General features: G+C 35.0%; 1 pseudogene; it reads right to left on the bottom strand.

Moving 5' to 3' along the window:
* Window positions 1-517: 517 nt before the first annotated feature.
* Window positions 518-897, bottom strand: LOC144243070 (protein LLP homolog pseudogene; annotated as a pseudogene).
* Between the last annotated feature and the right edge of the window lie 5,093 nt (window positions 898-5,990).

Raw genomic sequence — 5,990 nt, 5'->3', positions numbered from 1 at the left:
GTCTCTCTCTCAGAAATAAATAAAACATTAAAAAAAATTTTAAATAAAATAAAATATGACAATCCTTTCACCAGAGGCTAGACTAGACACTCTGTTTTAACCAGTACTCTACTACACTGATTACATTATCACCCTCAATGCAAGTGTTGTTGAAAGACGTTTAATGAAGGACTTCTATCAACTTCTTTTTTTATTAAAGTAACGAAACTAAATTATACAAGTCCACTTCTACTTACAGCACAAAAAATCGTAAAGGAATATTGCTATTGCCATTAACAAGAATACACCAGGCAAACTAAAAAGTATGCTATTCTTTTCTTTTTTTTTTTATTCATCAAAGAGAATATTTTATTCAAGCCCCCAAAACAAATTTGAGGAGTGAACGTGGGTCTGAATTGAAGAAAAAGGCCAAGTTAGGTCTGGAAACAAAGTTTTCATTTGGTGGAAGTTGAAATCCATGTATATATATTCTTATCAAAGACTTGTCCCATGTAAAATTTTTCAAGTTTTTAAGAGTCTACCAGGCCAAACCCTTTACTGCCTTTACTGCTTTTGCTTTGCTTTTCCCCTTACCTTTTTCTCACTTTGCCTTCAGCCTTCTCCTTTGTCTCTGGTTCACCTACATGTGGTACTGTCCATGTTGGTCTAGAAGACTTTGTTTTTCTTAATATCAGTCTCCATTTTCACGTCATCTTTTTCATCTTGCACCATGCACTGGGTTTTCTCTTGACAATGTTTCTGTACCACCACAATTGCTATCTCTTGACCATCTTTCATTAAAACATCACTGTCTATTTTAAGAATACTTTTAAGTCTGTTATGTTCTTTTGGGGCATTCCTTTTTCTCTTTCCAGCACCCATCTTCCTTTTCCACTTACTCCATAGACTTTTAGCCATATTTTACCTGGAAAGCAGGAAACTCAGTAACGTAGAGACTGAACACAGCCCACACTGACTAGAAGCCTCCACACTTCCACCTTCCAGGCAGCATTGTCAACAGACTTGATTTAATTTAAAGCCACCAAAGAATAATTCACACAATGAAATCAAAACTCCAGAGAAAATGTGAGCCTTTTCCAGGTGAGTAAAGACTGCAATTGCTTTCATATCTGGGAATATGTCTTATCTGGGGATATAAACAAGGAGAGGAGCTCCTCTCCTATAAGCATTTCTTTGCTGGGACAAAGAAATGGACAAATAAAATTGTATGACTGTACAAACTGGAAAGATGTATAAAATCTAGAAGTCTCAAATGTATTGCTTATCTTCCTGATCCAACAATTCTTCTCCAATCTTAGTAAGTATCAGCTGAGGGCAGAGCTCAAAAGCAGAGAAAGTTTTTACTGACTTCTAGTTCTTGAGTTATAAAGTCCTGCATGAGGAATAGAACTGAACTCACCCAAAACGTATTTTAAAACAGAGATGATCTGAAATTAGTTAAAGCTTCAACCTAGCACTGATGCAGCTCAACTCTACTAAAATAAAAAATATCAAACTTTCACCCCTGCTTCCCTTACAAAGGAAACAGCAGGTCCTCCAAAGGAAAAAAAATCCAGTTCAAGCTTTACTGTTTCTTGTTTTTTTGCATACAATGTCTAGCATACAATAAAAATTGTAAGGTGGGTACCTGGGTGGCTCAGTCAGTTGGGTGTCTGACTTCAGCTGAGGTCATGATCTCGTGGTTTGTGAGTTTGAGCCCCACATCGGGTTCTGTGCTGACAGCTCAGAGTCTGGAACCTGCTTCAGATTCTGTCTCCCCCTCCCATGCTCATGCTCTGTCTCTCTCTGTCTCTCAAAAATAAATAAACGTTAAAATATTTTTTAAAAATTATGAGACATGGGCTAATGCTTGAAAATGTGACCTATAATCAAGAGGGAAAAAAGTCAATAGAAGCATATCCACAATTGATCAAGATGTTGTCATTAAAAGACTTGAATTTTTTTTATTTAAAAATTTTTTAAATGTTTTATTTATTTCTGAGAGAGAGAGAGAGAGAGGCAGCGTGAGCAGGGGAGGGTCAGAGAGAGAGGGAGACACAGAATCCAAAGCAGCCTCCAGACCCTGACCTAGCTGTCAGCACAGAGCCCTACGCAGGGCTCAAACCCACAAATTGTGAGATCATGACCTGAGCCGAAGTCAGACGCTTAACCGACTGAGCCACCCAGGTGCCCAAGACTTGAATTTTTAAATAACTTTTGTAAATATGTAGAGAAAAGTATGCACAAAATGGGTGACCAGATTGGAATTTCAGCAAAGAAATGGAAGCTCTACAAAAAAATTGAATATCCTAGAAATTAAAAAATGTTAAGTTGAAATAAAGAATATATTGGACAGGCTTTAAAAGAGACTGGGCATAGTAGAATAAAGGATCAGTGAACTTGTAGGTAAATGAAAAGGATTACTCAATCTGAAGAACAGGGAGATAAAATATTAAAACAAAATAATAACAGGGGCACTTGGGTGGTTCAGTTGGTTAAGTGTCCAACTTTAGCTCAGGTCATGAAGTCACAGTTTGTGAGTTCTAGCCCCATAACAGGCTCTGTGCTGTCAGCTGGAGCCTCCTTCAAGTTCTGTCTCCCTCTCTCTGCCCCTCCCCTGTCCCTGCTCACCCTCTGTCTCTCAAAAATAAACAAACATTTTAAAAAATGTTTAACCAAATAATAACAAAGCACCAGAGACTTGTGAGACAATAACATACATGGAATTGTAATCCAAGAAAAAGAAAATATATGATAAAAGAAATATGAAAAAATAATGACCATAAAATTTTCAAAGTGCATAAAGATCATCAATTCAAAGAGTCATCATACTTAGCAAATGTCAGTCAGAATAAACATAAAGAATATTATACCAGAGAAATCACAATTAAACTCCTGAAAATAAAATATAAAGAATTTAAAAAGAGCCAAAGGAAAAAAAGACATATATTGATAAAAGTAACAAAAATTTGAGAATAGCAAAAACTCATCATAAACAGTGGAATCCAGATGACATTTTTTGAATGCTGAAGGGGGGGGTGTGTGGTAGAATGAATCAATCTAGATTTCTATGTTCTACAGAAATTAAGATGAAATAAAGGTATTTTTCAGAGAAACCAAAACTGAGAGATTTCATTGCCAACAGTTCTACACCTCAAAAATTACCAAGGAAAGTCATTCAAGCTGAAACTAATGACCCCATATGAAAAGTCAGACCTGTAGAAGTGTGTAAAATTACAAAAGACTATATTTAACATCTTTATAGAAAACTGATTGTTCAAAGCAAAAAAATGCCAACAATGTATTATGTGATTTATACATAGAAGGAAAAATGTATGACAGTAATAACACAAAAATGAGAGCAAACTAAATGGAATATACCTTTGTACATTTCTTCCATTGTTTGCAAAAATTATTTAGTATTAATTTAAGGTAGATTAAAGATTCATTTTTAGGCCACCTTGATGGCTCAGTCAGTTAAGTGTTCAACCTCAGCTCAGGTCATGATCTCACAGTTCAGATCAGGCCCTGGGCTGGTGGTGCAGAGCGCCCCTGGGATTCTCTCTCTCTCTCTCTCTCTCTCTCCATCCTTTTCCCACTTGTACTCTCTCTGTTTCACAAATAAACTTAAAAATAAAAATTTTTTAAATAAAATGTAAAAATGATTCATTTTATAATTCTTAGAATGACCACAAAATAACTAAGACATATCTAAAAAATCAATAAAGCAATGAACATTTTTAAACAGTTGATTAAAAGAAGGCAGTAACAAAGAACAAAAAGAAAAATAGCAAGATAGCAGATACAAACCAACCATATCAGTAATTATATATACACAGATAATGGCCAATGAAACTTTCAATTTGCCTGGTTATATATCCTTTTCGAAATAATATCTGATTATAATACTATATATTTTGAGAGATATAGATCTAGTCTGGTCCTATTGTTTTACACTTTAATAATTATTTTCAGAACATTGTTTCACTCTAACCATGAGGACTTTAAGGAAAGGATTATGTCTTCTATTGTTTTTGCTCCTCCATTAACCAGAGTACAATTTACCACATTCAGTTAAGTGTCTTCTCACTGTCTGGCTAGCTTTTGTATCCATGAGCTGTTATTTTATTTTCTGTATTTTTGATACATTTGTTTTATGTGTAAAAAGAAAAGTGAAACATTTTTTTCTCAGTAATCAAATTAGCCAGATGTTAAATAGTCCAAAACAATAAATTGTAGCATAAGTAATGAACTTTCCTTTATATTTTAACGTTTATTTATTTTGAGAGAGAGTGCACGTGTGAGCACACATGCAAGCAGAGGAGGGATGGGGGTGGGTGGAGGTGGGTGGGTAGAGAATCCCAAGCAGGATCTATGCTGTCAGCACAAAGCCTGCTACGGGGCTGTAACCCCATGAACCATAAGATCATGAGGCTAAATCAAGAGTTGGACACATAACCAACTGAACCACCCAGGCACTCCTTCTTTATATTTTAAATACCCCTAATGATAATAATTGATAATAATGATAATAATTGAGCACTTACTTTGACAGGTATTTTCGTATTTAATTTATGATGACACTAGTATTTTACAGACAAGTACACTGGAGGTCATGGAAAGCAATCAGCTTTCCCAAGGTCCCACAGCTGAAAATGCAGGAAAGCTAGGATGCCAGCACAGGTCTTTAAGTTCCAAGCCCTTGCAGACCATGACTCCCTTAATCAGGATGGCTGAGTGAATAGTTCAAGGACCAAGTGAGGTGTATCACACTAAGTATACCTGTTCACCTGGTCTGCACTTAAGGGTTGACTAATGCTCATAACTAAACAATGACCCCTACCAATGCACTTATACTATGTCTGATCTTTTATTTATTTATTTATTTTATATTTTTTAGAAGTTTATCATATAAATGGAATCATGCAGTATGTACTCTTTACTCTCTGGCCTGTTTCACTTGGCATAATGATTTTGAGCACTATCCACATTACGATAACAGGAGTTCATTTGTATTGATGAGAAGTAGTTCATTTGTATAAATATACCACAAGTTTTTCACTCATTTTTCTAATTATGGACACTTGTGTAACTTATGGTTTTTATTGTTGTTGTTGTGATGAACAAAGCTGCTATGAACATTCACATCCGAATCTTTGTGGACATGCATTTCCATTTCTCTTAGATAAATACTTAGGAGTGAAATTACTGGGTTTTAAAGTATAAGTATTTTTATCTTGGTAAGAAAAAATTCGAATTTTATCTACTATTCGAAAGTAGTAGAACCATTTTTTATTCCCACCAGCAATGCATGAAGGTTCTGATTATTCTCTGTCCCTGTCAGCATTTGATATTACCAGTTTTTTTTTCAATTTTAGCCATTCTAGTTGTTGTGAAATGGTATCTCACTGAGGTTTTATTCTTCATTTTCCTCATTACTAATGATGTTATACACCCTTTAATATGTTTATTGGCCATTTGTATGTATTCTTTTTTCTTAATTGAGGTGTCTTGTCATTATTGATCTGTAGTAGTTCTTTATATATTCTGAATATAAATCCTTTGTCATGTATCTACATTAAGGGTATTTTCTCTCAGTCTGTAGTTTGCCTTTTCATTTTCTTAAAGGTACCTTCTTATGAGCAGAAGTTTTGAATTTTGATTAAGTCCAAGTTACTAATTTTCAATTTTTCATTTGTAGCTTTTTGTGACCTTTTAAAGAAATCCTGCCTACCTCAACATCACAAAGATGTTGGGTTTCACATTTAGGCCTATGATTCACCTCAAATTAATTCTTGTTTGTATGCAAGGTAAGGAACTGGGATCATTTTGTCCTTAAGCTTCTCCAATTGTTCAGGGCTATCTGTTAGACTTCTCTTTTCTCATTAAACAGCCGGGGGCCTTTGTCAAAAACCACTTGACTATGTTGATCCATTTCTGGACTCTATTCTGTTCTATCAATATATTTGTCTACCGCTAGAGGGCTTGGGGTGGCTGTATATGTGTGTCAT

The sequence above is a fragment of the Crocuta crocuta genome, unplaced genomic scaffold (assembly GCF_008692635.1).
Source record: "Crocuta crocuta isolate KB4526 unplaced genomic scaffold, BGI_CrCroc_1.0 scaffold26, whole genome shotgun sequence".
Classification (NCBI taxonomy): domain Eukaryota; kingdom Metazoa; phylum Chordata; class Mammalia; order Carnivora; family Hyaenidae; genus Crocuta; species Crocuta crocuta.
This window is presented reverse-complemented; position numbering and strand designations above follow the sequence as displayed.